Consider the following 23,279-nt stretch of genomic DNA (forward strand, 5'->3'; position numbering starts at 1 on the left):
TCTTCTAATTTGTTATGAAACAGGATTATTCAGTAATAAGATATCGTTCGAGTTTAATGTTTTAACTCGAAGCGTCTTGAGTTTGAGATAAACAATAATAACATTTAGGAGATTACATCATGAGCTGTATTGATTCTGAAAGAGATTACTTTTATGAACTTTATTATTTAACCAACTCTCTACGGGCCTACCATAGTTCATTGCGTTATCTGTTTTGAATATAAAATACTGGGCTATGAGAGTAAAGAGATTGTGCATGGGTATTGTGCACACACTTGGACACTATGGACCTGCATGTTTGGCCAGTTTCAATGAAGCTGACCGCCGTCGTAGGTGGTAACTGGTAATCGAGTAAGATGTTGTTATAAAACACATTAAACGCAAACACTTCTTCTACTGAAAAAGAGCCCATAGCCAGTTGCACTCATCGGTCGGTAAACCATCTGTGGGTTAAGCAACGCTTGTTATTGGATTGATGAGTGACCGCATAGTGGTATTTGAACAGAGCGTCTCCGTGCTTTGGGGGGTATGTAAAACGTCGGTTCCGGTTGTTGTCTATTAAGATAAAAATCATTAAGCCACGTCAAAAGCCTCAGGGCGGCTTGAGCAACTTTGACACGAGGTTGATTAACCATACGACAACAAGAAGACTGAAAAAATTATAATATGCAAGTCTAGGCATCAATTACCTTCAGTACCACTTAAACTAAAAAAATCATACTTAAAAATATAATGCTAGTTTTCAAGCTATAACCGTGCAGCACAAACGTAGAAAGCCGCTTCATTAGGCGGCGACAATTAGCTAAGTTACGTGTGGTCTGGCGCTAAGTGAATGAGTGAGAACACTAGACGCGGCTTGTTCGTCGCTTATTAATTACTTAGGTGAAATGAACATGCTTTTTAACGTTTGAAATAGTGTATGTGTGGTTTTATATAGGTACGGAGGAGTTATTTTAGTGTGGGATTGTAGGATGTATTTCATATTAAATATAAAAAGTTTATTAGTTTGGATGTAAGTAACTAATTTACTCTTAAACAGATGAATGTTTCGTTTTGTTAATTTACAGGTATATTTATTAATCAAGCTAGCTATTACTGTTCACTTAAGAACCAATAGTGATGAAATCCACTCATACGACTGACGAAATCACAGGCTTCATTAAGATATCTTTATGAATCTGATGAATTACGTCCTTCGTATTTAGCGTCTGCCCAACGCGAAACTTCAGGTTCCTTGCTGGGATATAATAATTCATTTTAAGGTACCTATTAATAGTTCGGATACTACGAAGATTGAAAAATACAGGGTCACATGACAACTGGCCAGCTGCTTATTACATCTAAACACCAATATCTAAACTGAAACGTGTCTACCACAAACCTACCTCGCGGTAAAACATAAGGACAGACACATTGTTTCCAATTTGTTGTTCAGTTCCCAGTACAAGATAAAACATAAAAACATCGTTTATATTTCTACGTAGAGTCTTTACGTATTGAGTCAACAACAGAGAACATGTCACGAACATTTCACTCGGCTAATTAATTTTAAACGTGTAATTAACGTGCGTTGGTAAACTGGACGCCAAACAGCTTTGAGTTAACGGAAACTGAACATATTTTACGGACAATAAAGTATCATTTTTATTTAATTTTTGACTGTGGTAATCACTCTGTCTGTGGATGATCATCATTATAGACAGATTTTTTCATAAACCTTCTCTGTTAAATCATCCTTATTAATGAAATGATCACAAGGAACACATATCCAAGCTTTTCTGATAAAATAACCCAGTGTCACAACTTTTCACATTCCCAAGTTACCCTACATCATATCATAATAGGTGTTGAATATTTTGTGTAAAAGTTTTCTAAATTTGTCTATGCCAGTTATATTGCAAGCAAAAACAATGTCACCTAAGGATAACTGACGATGTAGGCTTAAACCTTAGCCTAAGCCTTCAGAAACTGTCACCTGAATGGCAAAACTCAGAAAAACAGAGACAAAGAACCTAAACAATAAACAGATATATTTAAAGGCAGGTGTTCCATAACTTTGGGTCTCAGTAAAAAGCTTGATAAATGTTTAATAAAAACTCCGTAAAACTCCCCTACAATATAGTAGGGGATATCTGTAAAGAATGTGCGAGGGTATTATTAAAGACGTGATATAAATAGACTCTCAAAAGTTAAGCAATCTCTTGATTTACGCGAGTCGATGAACGAGAGGGGATTGAAAACTTGCAACTTTCCGTCGCCGTGTGTTTATCTGATATTAACATAGGATGGGTATGAGATCAGTAACAACTAATATACTAAGACTTCATGATCCTGTTTCATCATATCTTGGTTAATGAATGACTAGTCTGGTGCTTTGAGTTTTAAGGAGGCTTAGCAATGAAAAAGATAGCTCAGTTTTAAAATTTTCAACGCGTTATCATTGTAATAATACAATTACTTACTATTCTTACTTCCCTACTCTGACACCTGCTCCAGTTTTGTTGCTTCTTCAAACACGTTACCAACACTTTTTAAGTATATTACAGCTCAAATCAGAGCTCGGTTGAAGGTAAAGTTTTAAATCGTCTAACAACGGATTAAATAACAAATCATCTAGGCACAAAATTAACTTACAAGACCACTTCAAACTCTAAAACAAAAAACACTGCCAAAGGTTAAAAACTTTACAATTTACACAGATAATCTTCTGGTAACTTTGTCAAATAAAATCAGATCACACCTCGGCTCGCATCGATTCCTTCACGAAAATAAAACTTTGTCCATTGGATCTGAACGTGGGCTCGAAGGCTTGAAGCCAATCTCGAAGGCTCGGGGCTACAATGTCGCCAACTTTGAACGACTAACTACGAACAAAGTGGATAAGTTTTACACTGTTACATGAATGGCTACAAAGATGATTGTATGGTGTCTAATCTAGACTTTCGGAATACCTTGTTTTGAGGTAAACAAGTTATCCGTGCCGCGTACTCATTTTGGTTCGGAGCTACTTCAAACACGTAGATTATAGTACACGCCATTTATGTTTGTGTGTCTGAATGCAGCAGCAAGAACTTCTATCATCATCACTCACTCGGCGGTGTAGGTATTACTACTCTTACTAGTTTAATTGTCTCTCTAGTCCAGTGGTTCCCAACCAGTCCAACCAGAAGTAAAATATGGTCCGCGAATGATTTAATAAAAAACAGCATCATTATAACAGTTTATTTTTAACATACTCAGCAGTGATAGCCGAATGGTATAAGTTGACACCTCCCACGCCAGTGGTCGCAGGTTCGAATCCGAGGCAACACACCAATAACTTTTCGAAGTTATGTGTGTGTGTTTCGAAGGTATTAGAAATAATTATCACATGCTCGAACGGTAAATGAAAACATCGTGAGGAAACCTTGCATGCATAAAATTTGTTTTATACGTTTATTGAGGGCATGCAAAGTCCCCAACCCGCACTTGGCCAGCGTGGTGGACTTAAGGCCTAACCCCTCCCTCATTACGGGAGGAGACCCTTGCCCAGCAGTGGGACAGTAATGATTTTTTTTTTTTTTTTTAACGTTCTCGCATAGTGGTCCCTCCTAACAAGAATAATATAAAAGTGGTCCCAGACCAAGAAAAGGTTGGGAAGCCCTGCTTTTGTCTCAAGAGCTTCTTTATTATCTCTAGAATTTATTTAAAACTTTTCGAAGCTCTGCATACTAATTCCTCCCAATATATTAGATAGGTCGTTGTCATGACAACAATGGACGCCAACGATCTCTATGTGGTTTAGGTACTGCGAGGATGCACTGCATGAGTGAGTCAGGCATCTGATAGCTAACTAATTAATATTGACGGTTCAATGGATACCAAAGGCTTCATGTCAAAGTGCATTAATACGGAGCTACTACCACATTCAATATCATACTCAATAATAGTACTAATATATTACTGATAAACTATTCAACCTAATTCTAATACTAGTAATATATCAAACAAATGCTGGTCTAATGTCCAGATTCAAAACTTTTTGAGCTTCACTTAAAATCACTAGTTTAAAAAGACTATAACATATTTTATGACAATGAAATTAGTTTTACGATTTAGCACCTAAGTCAGCTACACCTGCGGCAGCGTTCAACACCGACCGTTCGATTGAACAAGTTTGCTGTGTTATTTAAGTAATTATTATCTGAAATTACGTCGCCTTCCGAAAAAACCTTACCTCACCTAAAGTTCCATCATACCATGAAACAATAAAAATACATTGTTCCGAAATTCTAAGGACGTGTTCTAAAAATCCCTTGACGTAATAAAACTCTGTGACGAAGGCTTGATGCGACAATATAGCTTGATCATTGTTGTGACTTGCGACACAAAGTACACAGAGTAATTAAAGCCGTATTAAAGCCTTACAAAGCTGCTACACTTTCCTTCGAAGCCTACAGCATATTGTATGCAAGAACCTTTTTAAGTAAAAGATAAATTGATGAAGGTTTCGGGTTAAAAATATGAAGCTTTGTGTCCATTTATAGGGTTAATGGTGGGCTAAAAATAAAGTATAAAGGTTGTAATGTTGTTGGTCATGGTGTTATTTAGCAAAAGATTTTTCAAAGTAATTTTCAGGTACAATCGATATCCGCATCACAGTACTAAATATAGTATAACTCAAATAGTTCTACAAATAGTGATTTTGGGTCAGCCTTCTTAAGAGTGAACTCTCTATATTGGTAAATCCAGATCTTCGTTTAAAAAGTACATACATTATTTCAAGCCTGATTAAGCCTATCATACCTGAAGATGATATTAAAATAAATAAATTAATTTAACCCAATATCTCACTGCTGGGCAAGGGTCTTCTCCCGTAATGAGGGAGAGGTTAGGCCTGAGTCCACCACGTTGGCCTATTGCGGGTTGGGGACTTTGCATACCATCAAGAACTGTTCCAAAAAACTCTCAGGCGTGCAAGGTTGCTTCACGATGATTTCCTTCACCGTTGGAACAAGATATACTATGTCTAATACACACATAACTTTGAAAAGTCATTTGTGTGTTGCCTCGGGTTCGAACCTGCGACCACTTGCGTAGGAGGTACCAACTTATAAGTTTAAAAGTACCTCATAATCCTAATTTCCTTCCCTCAAATGAAAACTAATGACATGAAATACTCGCTCATCATACATGAGGCACGCATCACCATCATGTACATTATCACGCTATTTGCCTTCCATCCCACTGTCATAGCCTTGTTCCACCGTACAATAGTAATTAAAAAATACGACGCACTGGCGGGGAGGGTGTCATGGCGCCGGTGCAACATTTACATACACGAATAACTTCTAACAGCTTTGAATTGCTGCAGGTAATTGTGATCTTGTCATATTATTATGTATCCCACGTACATAATATCACGCTTGTTGTATCCGAAGGTGTAGGTAGAAGTATGAAATACGCACGCGTTTCTTGTAGCAGGGGGGCGAGCCTATTGCCATAATGCCAAATGGGTTCACTGCCGAACTTCTGACTACAATTGAGAAAAATCTAATTTAATTATAAAAATACTTATATCACTGTGTCCGACCTGGGATCGACTTCGTGCCTCGTGGTTAGCAGACGTATACACTACCGACCGCGCCATAGAGGCAGTCTATAATATTTATGTAACTGTGCAATGTTTGTGAGGTACAATATTTTGGTTTTCTTCTACAGAGTACAGAGATAAAAACTGAGATTCTATTAGGATAGGCAATAAGATTACATTTTTTATCCTGCTTCTACTTATATGATAACAGGATGCGAGCACCTTCTTTTCTTAAAAATGAGATCAAATCTAAGCTTATTGTGCTGTACCGTAGATACCTGGACTGTCTTTCTTATGATTGTCTTATTTAAAAATACTCCTAAAAATAATTATAGAAGCGCTAACTTTCGCGCGATTCTCAACCACTATCGAGTATCAATAATTTAGGTATCTTATATAAAAATGTGGTCAGCATCTCTAGCGGGCGCTTAAGGAACTAATTTTGAAGAAAATTTTAATGTCTATCTTTCGATACTCGATAGTACCGACTGTGGGTAGTCAAAGTAGTTCTATTAGAGTAACATACTAGTTCGCACATCTTATCTCCACTCATCTGGACTTTAACGTCATTATTTACAGTTTCTTTTGAAGCGTAGTCCAAAATATTAGTACACATAAAGTTATTTACAGTGAACATTATTGCGTTCCCGTAAGGCCGAGCATTTCGCTGTTTCTTCTCGTAAACAAATTAAAATACTTGGCCGTATTTTTAGAATTTATTCCACGTTACTTGTTTATGAAATGAGCAACGCAGTTTTAAATTTTTTTGTTTATTATTCCTGAGTTATTAGTACAATATAACATGCGTGGTTCTTGCTCATTTTATCATTTAGGATTTATGAGTACAAGTCAAATTGATTGAATCATAGACAACTCTAGCATTCTCTAGATTGTAAATCTGTCATTCACAAACTGTAACTTTATTTTTTATAGGTAGTTTTTCAAAAACTAACCGTTGGGTTTATTTAAGCGGAAGGGACTTTAAAATTTAGTATTTATCGTATTTTTTTAGTATCGAGTTACAGGTATTGTAAAAGTGCTTGATGCATCGTATATCGATGAAAACAGCCTAACTTTCAATTACTTTAAAAGTCATCACCAAATAATAATGTATTATAAACATTGTTACAGAAAATCTAGTTTTAATAAATCGTCTTAAAGTACATCATGTCAATATAACTGGCCGCTATGATATCCTTCCTGCTTCGGTATAATAACTCAAATATTTGTGAAACACGGAGGCTTGACGCAAGTGCCTATTGTGTACCATTCACTAATACTGGTCCAATGGCACTGTTATAAGGGACCTTACACACTGTTGTCGGAAAACGTCCCACATTCCAGCATAATAATAATATGTAGACACTGCTTTTATATCCTGGATACTCACATTATGTCATAATTTTCCTCGTTTTTGTAACATTTTTTACTGGTACTCTGCTTCTCTTGGGCGTAGATGTTATATAGCCTATAGCCTTTCTCAACAAATAGGCTATCTAACACAAAAAAAATTTCGTCAATTCGCACCAGTTTTTGAGACTAGCGCGTTTAACCAAACAAACAAACCATAATTTTGTAATATTAAGTATAGATATTTTGAAAAACAAAAGGTCCTAAATTGACATACTTACTAATGAATACTTGCTAGCATTATTTCATCAATAAAGTGCGCAACTAATTGTTCTCTGGCCAGCAGCACGATTACGTCGCCTAAGCCCTCTCGATACAATGGAGTCCCGTACACTTCCCTATCGGAATGGGGGGCGGTAAAGCCTGTAATCCCTCCCATACAGGCTTGCTATTATTTAGCCAGCTCTTTAGCTGACGCTTACACAATGGAGTCAATGTTTCGTTTACTTAAAATATGATTGTGATTGTGTGTATGATTGTGTAGACAAAATAAATCTATCTTTTGATAAACTATAGGGAATAACTCCAGACTTAGTATTCAGCTATCTGCATAACAAAATATAACGAATAAATTTAAAATCGATACAGCAATTTATTATTACTTATTACGGTTAACGAATTTAACATGAAAAAATAATAAATGACCACAACATAGGTACCATAGATACAATCATAGAAAACAACGTTGTCGAATTTCTATGGACACAATGTTTATAATCACTTCCTTCCAGCAATAGAAACAAATATGTACGCCGTCATATAATGTTCAGAAAAGTTTGAACATAATGCCTGAATATATCAATATGAAGGCACTGCTACGATTCTACGCACCTTACGTTCACATGTGGACCTGTGCAAAAGAGTTCAGATAAACGATCAGATTATAAAATCTTCTCTTCAGTATAAAGTATGTTCCCGCATGGCCCGTGTCGTAATAAACGCGTCTATTTCGGCGAGGTGTGCAGTACGTGAGTGTAAACAAGCGAACTATTGCGAACTATTGCGAACGTGTTGTGACAGCTTTATCGCCACATCAATTATACTCTTTAATAGTTTATAATGAACTCACACGCGAATATTCCGTGCATTTTTGATTGAACACCTACTTTGTGTTCCGTTTGAGTTATTTTGTTGGCAGTTTGTTTTTGCAGGTGTGTCGTGTATTGTATTTCTGATTTATAATGATAATCAAAATGTCTTTAAGACTTGCTATCTGCACAAAATATTTAGTCTTTAACGTATACTATGAACGTTTTATTATAAACTAGCGGACCGGCCCAGCTTCGTCCGGGTATGATACAATTTTATCTCATTGATTCTTTTTCCGTGACCATTTCGATCCCCCTGATCCCATACAACCTTGTTCCGATAATTAGAAACATATTAAAAAAATAAATATCCGATGTGGCTTAGTTGTGCAAAAGTTGTGCGTGATTTTAGTGATTATTTTTTATTAATATAGAAACATACTTTCTTCAAATCACTCCTTCCCATAGGGGTAGGCAGAGACCGGGGTAAAAATATATGAATAAAAGGAATACATATGAGACACTTTTTTCAAATTGTCACATTTTCTTCCTATAGTATATAGTAAATCTGTTGCCTTTTATGTACTACTATGCGATAATATCAAAATGGTAGTATCGAGTTACTATTGTTCTAATGTCAATGTTAATCTTACACTATTGACCTTTGAGCTCAAGTCACGTCTTCCCATTAACATGAAAGTTTAATAAAACTCCAGTTATCTCACAACACCAATAACATCTTTACAATCGTAGCCCGTGTCATAACGGTTATGAGTTTAATTGCGAGCCGAAGTTGCCCGAGCGCCGGCGGACATGCCCGAGCGTGGCCGGCTCAATCCGTTGGAATCCGAAGCGGTGCGGAATGAAAGTGGAATCAATTATGTTGTTAGGTATCGATTGTCGTTTAGGGTTGATAATTGTATGATTGAGGTTTTAAAGGTTTTTTGAAGTCATTCAGTTATTGTCATTGGACAGACAATAGCGGTTAAACACTCAGTATTTGTGCCCACCTTTAATAAGCCACCTTAATGCTTTTGACCGATCATAAAAGCTTTGCCTAAACGGCAATAAAACCGGCCATCTAATTAGGTCCTCAGTTTGACTCCAGGTTTGAGAAAAGAGTCACGAGGCTGTTGGGTAAATTTAGGTAACCATCTTCTTTGAAAATGGGTTCCGATGCCTCATTATTCGCTAAATTCTCTAATCGAAATGGTATTTGAAATTGAAAATTACTGTTTCACAACCCTGGAGCCAGTAACGTTAGCCCGACGTTAGTAGCAAAGGCTTTAAGTAATGGAAGGTATCTGTGTGTCTGACTGTCTGTGTATCTGTGTACGGTAATCGACTATTAATTGCCACGCGCTGATTCTCTAATAACACTGATGAATCGTACCACCGGTCGTGTTATATTTCCGACTAATGTTTTAGTAGTAATGGTGGTCTATTTTGGACACATTGATTGCTGTTTTAGTTCGTTGAATATGTTTTTGACGGGAAGTCGGAAAAATCGGACACTCTATTATATTATTTTCTCGTAGTTGCTTGGATAATGTGCTACGGGTACCTTTAATTGCCTTATATCATGTTGCTTAGCTATTTAAATTCAACAAACATATAGAACCCTAAAATGAATATCTGAAAGAATACGACATTTTAATTCAGGCAAAGTTATACTTTCTTAAACACACATTTCTTAATCATACCTTCCGGACTGGCGGTAATATCACCAACTGTATTTGACGTTATAAGTGTCTGTACTAAACCTAAATTAATAAATGAATTGATTTTGATTACATAAAACTACATTTTTTTATCTAATGCTTAAGGCAGAGAGGAATGCTACGATACTAACTACGTTCTTTTGCTTTAAGTAGAACTATAAAACAAAAAAGAATCAATTTTCCTGTTGTTGGATCGACTAAAGAGCTACAAAAACATCTCACTGATGGGTATATGTTTACACTGATATTGTTTACACATCATAGCTGTTAGTTTCCGAGTCAGTTGCCGGCGCCACGTGACCCTGGACCTCAAGGTCAGTTCTTCTTTCATCTCATGTTCCGGACAAACTGACGGGTGTGTTAAGATATGATTGGAAGCAGTTGTAAGTTTAATTGATGGTTGATTGATGTTCATATTGAGTTGCCAGATGGTTAACAGGGATCAGCAGATGGTTAGCAGAATACCGTCTGCACCTTGTCTCATCTTTCGTTACTGGCAACCCTACTATGGACAAATCTTCTTTTCTTTATCAAGGCTAAAGACTATGAATGATCATTTATCTCGATATACTATGGGTTTGATAAATTCTGGTGCGTCATCGAAAATATTTCGTCCGTAGATAGATAGTACTCAATATAAAACGTAAAAAGCTCTTTTCACAAAAATATAAGTTATAGATATAGTGAGGCTATTGCCATACACAAACTCTGCAAAACGACAGTTCAACCATATGAAAAAGCTTCCTAGGATTGACTACTGTTTTAATAAAAACTGGCAAGATCTCAATTCCATTCAATTAATCGAAGAACCATTCAACTCCCACCTTCATACTATTTTCGCTGTATCCATCATCATTTACACATCGCCACTTCAGTCACACGTAATTTTTGTCCGTTCTATTCGCGCGCTCATAAACTGTGCGTTGTTTATGGCATGTTTGTAGCTGCGCCGGCCAGCTGTCGCTCGCGCCTGCCCATCACACGGTAAGGGCCTGATGAAGGATTTGTATGTTTGTACAAAAATACGCGTGTTTGTGTTAAAGGTATGTTAGGCTCTTATTCGTCATCCACACTAATAATAAACGTTACAGAAGGTAGATCCGTATGTGCCTATGACTGTATCTATGTACAATTTTACGGCTGTACTGATTAAGACAAACAAATTAGTCTAACCATTCTTTCAACTACAACAGACATTGTGGTAATATTGATTAGATTTTGAGAATAAATTAGGACACCTTTTCTAATGTTTCACATGCATATTCGTATGCATAACTATAAGAACTTCAGAAAGTCAGGATTCAAATTACAAAAACATCAAGAAGAGGCGGCCGAATCACAATTTTTCAGGGATTTATGCTGGCTTAGAGATTTTTCTATGGTTTTCTTGCTAAAGCTGCGATAAAGTATTTGATCCGTGTTAAGATTGTTTGTGAGCCCCTGACATGGCACCGACGACGGAAAATTCTGACCTCCGCTTATAGCAACGCAAGATAGGATTTTCAGAGATCAAGTACCAGATTTCTATTTCAGACCTCTATAATATACATTGTTATAAACGTATTGTGCATTATTCACCACGCTTTGTAGAGAAGAATTTCTACGGTGAATATAAAATCAAACGCATTACTGCACTACTTTTAAACGCGGATCTGCTCCGGGAAACAATGGGTCATAGACATTTCACGTATGTAGTTTTGAGATAACCCATCTTTCAACAATTCTCAGACATGAGTTTTGTTTAAAGTTTACTCACTGTTTTTTTTACAGTTGGTTTATTTTATAGTCATCTCACTATCAACTCAATAATGTAGTGCCTAGGTTACAAGCCTCAATCGTTAGCATCGGAAGAGACTACACTACTAAGCTTATACAAGTAAGTTTCTTCTAAAACCTTATTATCCATACATTATTATTAAGACGTCTACATCTCCTACAAGCTTCACAAACTCAGTCTATTATCCTCACGTGTCTCAGTATGTTCTCAGCTCGGATTGCGTATAAACTATGCAGGCGTAGTTATGAGCTGCGAGTTACCGAGTACCGGGTTTAGTGCCCAAGTTGTGCCATTTGCACCTGTAGTAGTGTTAGTTTGTTAACAACATGTTTAATATAAAGGTGTGTTCTATAGTGCGAAAATTTAAGAGGAATATGCATTATTAGATGTAGGAGTAGAGCTTTTTGTCAGAGATTTTAATTGTTATGTAGGATATAATAATAAACTAATATAATGTTAACAGTATAAAAGGATAAACATTAGTTGACGTTTATCGCAAAACTAACAATTTATCGGTGAAAATGGTGACTAACGCTGCTTAAAGAAGTAACGCATGAAACATGTATAAATGACAGAAAATGAACAAAGTAATTATGTGGGACCCTTAATTAATAAACAGATTATTTCCTTTTTTATCGCACAGTCGGGTAAAAAAGCGATCACTCTTCAAATGTAGTATCTCATCTCATATTCCTAAAACAACGAAAAATACCTATGTTAGAAACAATTACCAAATGATTCAATAAGTAACTAAAGACTTAAGAATTTAGAATGTTTCAGAACACATCGTACCACTTAATGAATTTTCAGGACGTCTTCTATTCCCACAAGAAGGAAATGAATTTTATTTTATTCGCTCGTTTTCCTCGTTCTTATCAAATGGATGTTCTTTATCAGGTCTCTTGAAATCATTACGAACTTTCTTTGACTACTTTGCAGTTAAGCTGCGTTTGATAAATGTGGAACTTAGTACTAAAACATTACTTTTCCGGGTTTTAGCCACTTTAAGTGTCTCCGGCAATAGGTTTAGATTTAGTCAGTAATATGTACAAATAATATACTGAATACTTTACAAGCCCAGGTCTTAAACATTTTGTACTATTTCGTAAATAAGCATAGCATATGATAAGCAGCGTTAACTACTGAATAGATAACCAAAATAGTACCTTATATAGTACAAAATAATGTATACCAAAATGTAACAAAAACTAATTAAATATTATCAAACAATTTAAAAGTAAAACAGGCAAAAAGATAATCTCACGTAAGCCGAAGGAACTTTCAATCTATTCCGATATTCAGAATTTCCACATAAAACGAGTTCTTTCAAAATTCATATTAAAACTTTCTACGTAAAGGAAGCTGGAACTAGGTTTAATTTAAAACCTGACTTAATTAAACCACTTCTCATAAACTACCCTAAACCTCAGATCGTTTGAGGGTGCTTCACCCTCTTGTCTTAAATAACCGTTATCCGATAACTTTATTATCTGGCTCGTTCAGTGTCGGTTTTCTTCCGGGAATCGATCCCGGGACGTAACGTATAGCGGTTGTTAGTGCTGTAATACGAGGAGGGTGAAGCAACTAGCGGCTGTTAAACGATCAGTTAAGCAACCTTTCATATGAACAATCTACATAAAGTGTTCTACTTTGCAGTGTACCTTATAAGATAAATATGGCATATCCTACTTCCTACTAATATTATAAATGCGAAAGTTTGTGAGAATGTATGTGTATGTATGTATGTATGTATGTATGTATGTATGAATGTTTGTTACTCTTTCACGCCAATACTACTTAACCGATTACCATGAAATTTGGTATGTAGGTAGCTGAAGCCCCAAAAAAACACATTGCGTACTCTTGTATGGCATAAGATAAGGTAATGAAGTATTTTGTAATTTAAAAGCAGCTGCGGGCAAGAAATAATACTTTTTGGCAACTACAATTATTTGATAAAAGATTTTTTAAGCTGCCGTAAGAAAAAGTTTCATAGATCAGCATATAAAAATTTCCAACTTATTCTGAAGCTTCTACCTTTGCTCCTGAATGGACCCGTACTCAGTAGTAGTAACGGGTTAATTAAATTAATCTTTAAAATGCACATTTTCTCTTTTCTATACTATTAAAACACAAGTAGCAATTAGTCATATTCTCAAAAAGAAGGCACTCTCTTTATCCTACACAATGAGTCGTTGTAGAGTAGAAGTAGAAGTAGTGCAGACAGTTCAAACACGGCGCTCTGGCGGCACGTCATTACTGCACGTGAAATAATAATCGCTGGACGACACGGCACGAGACTCGGTCTCACTGGTAGCGAGTAGCGGAGATGAGAGAGGAAATCTCTAAGCTTATGTTGTTTCGTAATACTTTATTAATTTGATGTTTACCGTAAATGAAATATTATGGAATACTTTATCAAAGTAGTTGCCACAAAGCATTCACTAGTGTCTTAGAGCTGGTTTTTTGAGATTATTGGAATAGATTGGATATTGTGGCTAATGATAGTGAGTTTTAAAATTATCCATGACCTCAATTGCTAGTACAGGATAAAAAAGCATCAAAACTACAAATAGCAAAATATACAGTTACCAGTAATTTCAAAAAACTGTTAGTAGAAACAAAATAGACACGAAAAACATAACAATTTTGAAACCTACTTAATCTTCACTAAACCACAACACTAATTGACTTAAACTGACAACAGCAGTAAAAAGCAGAAGACTACGGCTTATTTCAAATTATTTTATTTCCGCCACTAAAACCTGGCTACCCGCTTACAGTGCGACCTCTACTTGTACCCCTAAGACCATCCATCAATAATTCATCCCATCACTTGCGTCTCATACAAGTACCAACTCATACATCCATACACGTTCATACACATTCATACACATGTTAGAGGTGTTATAATTACGCCGGCACTCATCTCGCGAGGGTAATTAGCTGTAATTATATTAGGACAGTAATGACACGTTACTTGAGAGCTATTAACACGGGCGAGGGACGCTACGGATTTTAGCTTTTAATATTGTTAAAAGATGGCGCAGAGCAGTGATAGCCGAGTGGTATAAGTTGACACCTCCCATGTAAGTGGTCGCAGGTTCGAACCCGAGACAACACACCAATGACTTTTCGTAGTTATGTATGTATTAGAAATAATTATCACATGCTCTAACGGTGAAGGAAAACCTCGTAAAACCTTGCATGCCTCAAATTTGTTTAATACATTTATTGAGGGCATGCAAAGTCCCCAAACCGCACTTGTTCAGCAGTGGGGCATTAATGGGTTAAATTAATTATTTATTTATTATAATATTACCTGTATTGTCGGACTACTAAGAGACCATACATTACCTATAGTATCTACTTTAGCATTGAACTAAAAATTCCCGAATCTTATCGCGTATCATGTGGCGTAGACTTTCTTTTTATTACGTTCATGGTATTCACAGAAAAATCCTCAAAAGAAAAAAGTCTTTTAAAAATGTAAACAGCCCATAAAGCCTTATAAAAAGGTTCTCGTTAACACAAACGTTTGTGAATGTTTCAGTGAATTGTTTGTTATTACATAACTCGCCAAGTATTCAGATTAAATTAAAAAATAAACAACTTGTACTAACTTTTATCTGCCGACAACTTCCCGGCGGAGTTGAGATTGAAAATATAAAAATATTATCAAAGTATGAAACTCCGACGGACTAAGGAAACGTGCACGTTATGTACGTTTCACTTGGACTTTCGGTTACCCTTTTGAGAATCAAGATGAAACCACAACCATTTTGAGGTTAGTTTAGTAAATAACAAAGTTCAAAATTGGGACAGGAGCTTCTTACAGACTCTTCTCATTGGTCCTACCTTCCGAACTGGCGGTAAATTCACTCTCTGTATCATTGACTATCACAAGTGTCAGCATTTGACCTATATGAATATATGATTTGATTTTGATAGAATAATGCATTATGTTCATTTAAAGAAAGAAGTAGTGGTATCCAGTGGCGAAGGCTCCATACAACTCGATTCCTATCGGCTTCCCTTTCTGGACAGACTTAATATTAGTGTTAAATTAATTGTTTACTATTGCCAAATAAAACACAATTAATTAATAATCACCAATATTTAAACCGAAATCTTTAACTAGAATCATTAATCTAATCGAAACAGTACGAAAACGCCTACACTTCAAAAATTACGCTCCGCTAAAAACGCAACGTGAGGTAATAATAATGAAATAAGCCGGAGGCGCTGATCGAGAATCGCGTACAATAAAAACTATGGCGGCAATGTCGCTTACGACCTTTTGGATCGCGCTTCGCACCGCGCTGCATAGTGGCGAGCAAGCCGGAGGAAGAGCGGGTTGCCTCGCGCTACAGCGCTCGCGCCGCGGCGGACACATGATCTTCTGTCGCGGTGCGAGCCGCGTGCAAGAGCGAGATAGAAAATATAAGCTAAGCATCCTGCATAAGTATTAACGTTTTTGTCCAGTTTGACATTAGGTCATGTTTGTTTACTGTTTACATCTTTCGCGCACTCTATAACAAATTAGAATATTTGTGTTTATCACAACATTATTCCTTAATAATTGTGTTTGTGCATAATTGTGAATGTATCGGTATATTAAACAGTAATTGTTTTGCATGTTTCTATTAGAGTAAATTTTCATTTTGTCAGATTTATAGGTTAAACTCATAACAATAAAAGTGTTCTTGCGTTGCGTTTATTCATGATGTGTTTGATATTTTATTGTTGATGAATACATTCTAAATTGCTTGTATAATATGTTATAAAACAACCAGTGCGAGACAATCATCAATCGTTCGATATACGTTATCTTAAATGTGCTGTTGTGTTACTACGTGTTACTACTGAAGTCAGAGTAACTAAATACAAAACAAGCATGATTAGGTAGCACATGGTAAGTACCTATGTATTATTAGTCTGTAGAGAGAGAAATAAGATACCTACTGTAGTCGAATGTAGATAATACTGTCATATTGTTATTATGCAGTAATACGCTACTTTTACGTCGGCATTCTTACGATGTACATAATATGTAGGTACCTACTATACCTAGACAATGACTTATAGCTCCGGCTTACCTTTTGTAAAAAATGACCCTTCGCCACTGGTGGTATCTAAACTTAATTTCATTAGGTTCGGATGGACAGCTTTCGTTATGACTTATCGTCATCATACACTCATATCCATAACAGATGTAGGGCATTCAAATAAAAATCGCTCAATCATATCAAGTCTTTAAACCTGGCACTACATTAATCACAAACTACACCAAACGATCTAAAATAAATAATCACATTCTAAAACAGCTACTTCTTTCAGTAAAAATTTTCGTATATACTATTTTCTAAGTAAGAAACATATTCCTCGAAACCCAAATTCACTATAATACAACCTTCCCTTATAATCCAATCGCAAGAACAGACATATAGACATGGAATCTGCAAACGATCGTATTTGATCCGTATTAGATGCGTACACGAATACGTCACGAAGTGGGTCACAGAGTCACGGAGACACGGAGACACGGAGACACGTAGTCACGAGGACAAAACGAACCACTTGTTACACCCTGTGCATTGTACAGGATGTTGCTGATTGTACTATTTACAAAAAAGGGGAAATAAGAATATTGGAAGGGTTTGTAGTTTGAAAAATCTTTCTAATATTGTAGATGTGAAAGTTTGTGAACGTGTGTATGCATGTTTGTGACTTACGCAAAACTACTGAATAGATTTTCATGGAAATTTTCGTTTTTAAACCTGAAGGGAAGATCTGCTAAGCTTTAGATATATTTGAAACTTGCTGACCCGCGCAACTTCGTTTGCGTCACATAAGATAGAATGGGTCATAATTTTCCCCGTTTTGTAACATTTTTTATTGCTACTCTGCTCTTATTGGTCGTAGCGTGATGATATATAGTCTATAGCCTTCCTCAAAAAATGGACTATCTAACACTAAAAGAATTTTTCAAATCGGACCAGTAGTTCCTGAGATTAGCGCGTTCAAACAAACAAACAAACTATTCAGCTTTATAATATAATATAGATATATATATATAGATGTGATTGAGTATGTTATTTGATAACGCAAAATTGTCTGGACGGTTCGAATGCAATAACCTAGATTACACATAGAATACTTTCTACATAATTTCAGTAGATACTTAAATTTTAGTAACAAAACATTACTTTCAGAAAATGAATAAAGTAATAATTTTACCCCATACTCGTTTATATAGCACTGAAAACATGTTATAACATTTCTTATCCAGCACATGTGTGAAAGGAAACCCATAGGATGTTCTCTTTACGGCATTTTTACTGCGAGAATATGTCGCGTGGCGTCGTCAAAATTTAACAGCTTGTATGTCGCGGTGATAACAATGCTGCGTATTGCTACTTGCACCAGTTTCAAATGAGTTTCATATTCACATGAACTAAAACTTTCTGTGTTATTTCAATGACTAATAGAGAAGATTGAAACATATACAAAATAACCCACTTTTGCGATAACGTTTGATAAATTCATTGTTATGGTGATAAGTCAATGTTGCTAAGTAAGTAAGAAAACAGATTATTATTACTGCTCAGAGCAGAACCTAGGTTAAGTAAAGAATGTATAAAAACAAAGCTCAGGGACTTATTGCTAGGCAATAAAGACTTCACTATAAGTGAAGTTCATGGCCGTGAGCAAATGATAGTAAGAGAAAGAAAGCTTTGATTGTAATGTTTGTTTAGTTGTAACTTTAATATTTAGATAAGTATAAGAACTTTATTAATTTCTTCCATTTTTAAACATAATGCATGCATACATGTACATAAAAACATAATGTAAACGAGCGTATCTCGCCAACAAGCTGTGTAGCTTGGCGAGGAGAATACATGCAAAACAATATTTTGTATTTTATATGAATAAATGACTTAAAAAAAAAAGATATCTTTGGAAAACTACACACACATGTACAACATACGCACATATTTCTTTACTATTTTATTTTATGGGAATTCTTGATAGCAAGCAACGAGAGCCGGAGATATTAGAAATTCATAACTTTTCAAATATTATATGGAAATTAACGTGGAAATGCATTGCATGCATCACATTTCGGCAGGTTATACCGGCCGTAGTCGCAAGCTGGCAAGCAAACTGTTCTCATATATTATTAGAGATAGACCTTAACCATTGTACCAAATTGTACAGTCAAAATCTAACAGCTCCTTTGATCACGTTACTGCCACTACCGATATTCCTAGAGCTCCTATATTTAGGTATCTGAGCTTGAGAATTCAATTACCCGTCGCACAATGTCTGCGATAGACCCCTATACTGAACGTGGGCCAATATGCGTCAGTAAGCAGCGGCATGCACCGGCATAAACCAGTATGAACCGGTACATACCGGTATGTACTGACACACGGGATATAGGCTCTGTGCTCTGTATTGTGTATTGTGTGTGGCAGTTGACCGCCAATCACTTGACAAGATTGTTCTCACAAAGCGTCGGCGGATTAATAACGCTCTCGATTGCTTCACGTCGAGTTTGAGTGGAATAATTACTGTGGTTTGAGGTTAACCTTTTGCATTGATTTGCAAACTGTACATGGCAAATAACCTCGGGTATGGCAAAAGATGATCTTTTTGATGATGATGATCGTAGACAAAGCATAGATCTACGTTTTATCAAGAAAATAGCATATTAGAAACTTATTTCTTATGCGAGATCGTACGCGTTCCTCTCAAAAATAGAAAAAAATATAGAATTAATACACAATAAACATACCTGATATTAATCCATGGGTCTCCAAAAACTCTTCTCTCACATTCACTGATTCTAATATAATATCCACAACTACTTTTCCACTTAACACTGAACACTCGCGACTTGGACGCAACACTAACATGTACAACACACTTAATACGATTAATTTAAAAGTAACGATATCTTATTAATTACCAGACGTTTTGACCGAATGAAGTCGATCGTGGTCACGGGTAGACTGAGGTATTTGCTAAGCGTCATCTTCTTGTAGCGCGAGTTTTTACGTCTACCCTCAATATTGTTCATATTTTTATATTTTTTGAAATTGACGGTAGTTCGACACAACACTAGGGACATCTTTGACACACGTTTAACACACTGGTGTAAAACGTATATACATCGACAACTTAGTAAAAAGCCTTGGCTTACACGATTTGTAAAGATTTGAATAAATCGTTCTAAGGATTTCTAAATGACAATATCTGTATTAAACAGGCCACCGTTAGCAGCATAAACCTGCAGTTTTCACTAATCTTTTAAATTCTGAGTTTGTATACCTGCACCACCTATTTAGTTGAAATATATAACTAGGTTTATTTTCCACTTATTATCCCTTCATACAAAATGGCAAATCTGCTTAACTTCGTCATCATTTAACTAAGCCGTGATTTGCATTAACCTAATGTAACGCGAACCCACCCGTCTATTAGCTAACTAACCAAACTATTAGTTAAACGACAAACGAATTTAAACTCTATGTCGTTCACATAAGACTCATTAATTCATGTGTTGAAAGACGTTTCTATTTGCAAAATATTTGACAGCACAAACCAAAGGTACAATTGAATTTAAACCTTATGTCAATGTCATAAGATTGTTATTTCTAGTAGGATAGAGGATTTCTATTAGTAGAATATTAATTTACCTGCACTTTAGCTAAAATTAATTCTAAACTTTACTACAAAACATACATTGGTTCTCGATTTAGTTGCTATGAGCAATTATTGTTCTTGACAACTGAATCAAGAATGCAATTGCTTATTATTTGTAAAGAACAATGAGTTTTGACAATTGGAAAACTGGCACTGTGAACTTCGATGGAAAACTAAAAATCATTAAAACCAATATTTTGTGATAACTAGTTCTTGCTCACTGGTCGGTGAACAATCAAGTGGGTGAAGGAAACTTGGCGCGAATATTCCATACGCTGACTGCTGACTTGACTTGACTGCATAGTGGAATTTGAACTAAGCGTCTCGCCTTGCTTCGGAAAGCGCACGGTAAAAGTCAGTCCTAAAGTCATTTTGTCGGAAAAGTAGGGGCTTCTTGTTTATCTAAAATCTATAAGGAAACTGCCAACTTAGTATAAAATAAAGTCTAAAACAAACACATCGCTAGCCGTGGTGCCTTGCTCATACACCGTGGTACGATATTGCCGCGTCAGTCGCGTCGCCGTGGCGCGGCCACGTGGGTGCAAATTGAGATAATTAATTTAGCCACATCGCAAGCTCACCTCACTTCGTACACAACACTCAGTGGAAAAGTGACACACTAAAAGTATATACAGAAGGTCAACTTGTAACTAAATGTAGAATATCGAATGTAAGACAAACGCTCCCGAAAAGATTGAACTATAGATTACTTAACCTTTATTGATGAAGGTTTTTAAATTATATTTTAACGATTTGCGGTATGTTAAATAAAATTGAGTTCAATTAAAGCAGTACTTTTTTGGATTGTGATTTGTTTGTTTAATGAGCTAAATACAAAACTATTATATGAAACACTTTTCGCGGTAGTATTTCATACACCTCTTTCTAACTTCGGATATAACAGGTGTGATAATGTTATAAATAAAAAAACTATTACATATACTTTTAAGAGCAATTGGTTTTCATGTACCTAGTACATCAGTATTTTATTGTAATTACCAAAGAAGGTACGAGTGAGCGAGTCCCATCAAAAGCCTCTTTGTGACTTCACCAACGCTACATAAACAAAACACAAACAGCACCAAAATTCCACCACTATCAGCTTCCTAAGCCACAATAAAATAGAGAAATAATATAAGTGAGCAGCTTTCGATCAGACGACTAGTAGTTGTTACACACGCGATACTCGCATCTACATTCATCTCCGAACACTTCCTGTACACACCCTGTTGTTTACAGCCTCTATTCAATCGCTATGGGGAATATGTTTTTCAATGTTATTCGTATAGTTCGATATTAAAGCTAATTAAATAGGCTACTTATTCGTATACCTGTTTTTTATTAAGTTTATTGGTAGTTACAAAATTGTAAAGCTTTTGTGAATGTAGGACTTTTACAGCTCTATTGAAGGATACCTAGAACATTTCTGTACACATGCTTATCCTACAACAAATCGCGCTTCTAAGGTAGTTAGTAAATAATTAAGAAATGAAGTCTCCTTTCAGGGAGAAATTTGTATAGGAGCTAGATATAATGACGAAGACACAAATTATAATTCCATTGATTTCTTAATGGTACTTTATTTATTCGTCTCTAAGAAATCAAATAATCGGCACCTTATTTAACGTGAAATGAATCTTTTCTTCTTTCAACATAGAGTGGATCTTCTGAGTGTATATTTTGTGTACAGTATAATACCGTGCAGTCCAGTCACGTCTAACAAACAAAAGTTTAATTAGGCGCTGACAGATGGCGCTGTAATTGATAAAGGCGCTCGGCTTCAGCGCCAAATGTGAGCAACACTCGCCGTTCATACACTTCACACAATTTCATACATTATGTGTTTAGCTAAGTGAAACACGGTCAGCAAGAAATGCTGATTTTGGCTTCAATAGGCACGAAATAAATCTCGTTGATTTTTCTCTGGTAGTTTGGTCTAAACAACTGATAAAAATAAATCTGATATTTTTATTATATAAGCATCATCAGAAGCAATGTAAGAACCAGTCAAAGTTTAGTTCGGGGTTCGTATAACAACTGATCGATTATTTTATAATTATAAATTATTAGCAAATTTAAGGGTCATATAGCACATATTAAGAGAATATGTATTATGTTAAAATGTTACGAAACCCGCTCGAGGCGTTTATTTATTTTTATATAACATTTATCGAAAGCTACTAATTACCCTATAAGTAGTACTTATTCAACATCAACTTACGGTATTTGTTAAGGTCAAAATCCAACTCCACTCGGTAACTATGCTTGCTGACGGTACACTAGTTAGAGGTGCAGCGTAGTGTAAGAAGTGCTGACAAAAACACAGAGTGTTTCATTTGTATTAGATACAGTTGTGTTAGTTTGAGAACTAGTTTGTACCATTGTACCAACTTCCTGGTGCCACGGACAGCTCATCAAAATGTAACGTTTCACTTTAACACTCAAATAGGAAGTTTAACTTAACTACCATTTTATGTACATAGGTACTGAATAAGAGAGAAAACCTCTAATTAATTATTAAAAAGTTAGTAAGTTTACCTGTGGCTCAATTTCCTACTGTTGCTACTATCGAGTAACGAATTTTTGACATAATTAACTGAAAAAATAGTGCTTGTAGGTGACGACAGAAGTGCTTATGAGATTTTCCTTATAATGTGAAAAACTACTCGTTTGCAGATTCGATGGCGGTAGGAAATCGCCCTTTGTTTTCAAACACACACTGCCCAACGATTCTTTCAAGCTAACACTTTTCATTTATGACTTCACACCTGACATACCGTAAGGTATAGGACAGGCGTATAAACTACACACAAAATAATAATTTTCAAAGGAAAAATTAAAATATCTATACTAATATTATAAAGCTGAAGAGTTTGTTTGTTTGTTTGAACGCGCTAATCTCAGGATCTACTATTTTTTTTACAAAAACGGGGAAAATTATGACCCATTCTCTCTTATGTGACGCAAGCGAAGTTGCGCGGGTCAGCTAGTTGCAAGATAAAGGCCACGATACCAAAAACAATACTACTATGTATTTTCAAAAGGAATATAATACCCAC

At 35.8% G+C, this 23,279-nt stretch overlaps 1 protein-coding gene across 1 annotated transcript in view; it reads right to left on the reverse strand.

The window, feature by feature from the left end:
- Nucleotides 1-19,416, reverse strand: part of Dh31-R (Diuretic hormone 31 Receptor) — a 193,202-nt gene extending 173,786 nt beyond the window's left edge. The window contains exon 1 of the mRNA XM_076121937.1: nt 19,310-19,416. The gene's annotated coding sequence lies outside the window, so the exon portion shown is untranslated. The remainder of the gene's footprint in view (nt 1-19,309) is intronic.
- Between the last annotated feature and the right edge of the window lie 3,863 nt (nt 19,417-23,279).

Source organism: Anticarsia gemmatalis, chromosome 13 (genome assembly GCF_050436995.1).
Source record: "Anticarsia gemmatalis isolate Benzon Research Colony breed Stoneville strain chromosome 13, ilAntGemm2 primary, whole genome shotgun sequence".
Classification (NCBI taxonomy): domain Eukaryota; kingdom Metazoa; phylum Arthropoda; class Insecta; order Lepidoptera; family Erebidae; genus Anticarsia; species Anticarsia gemmatalis.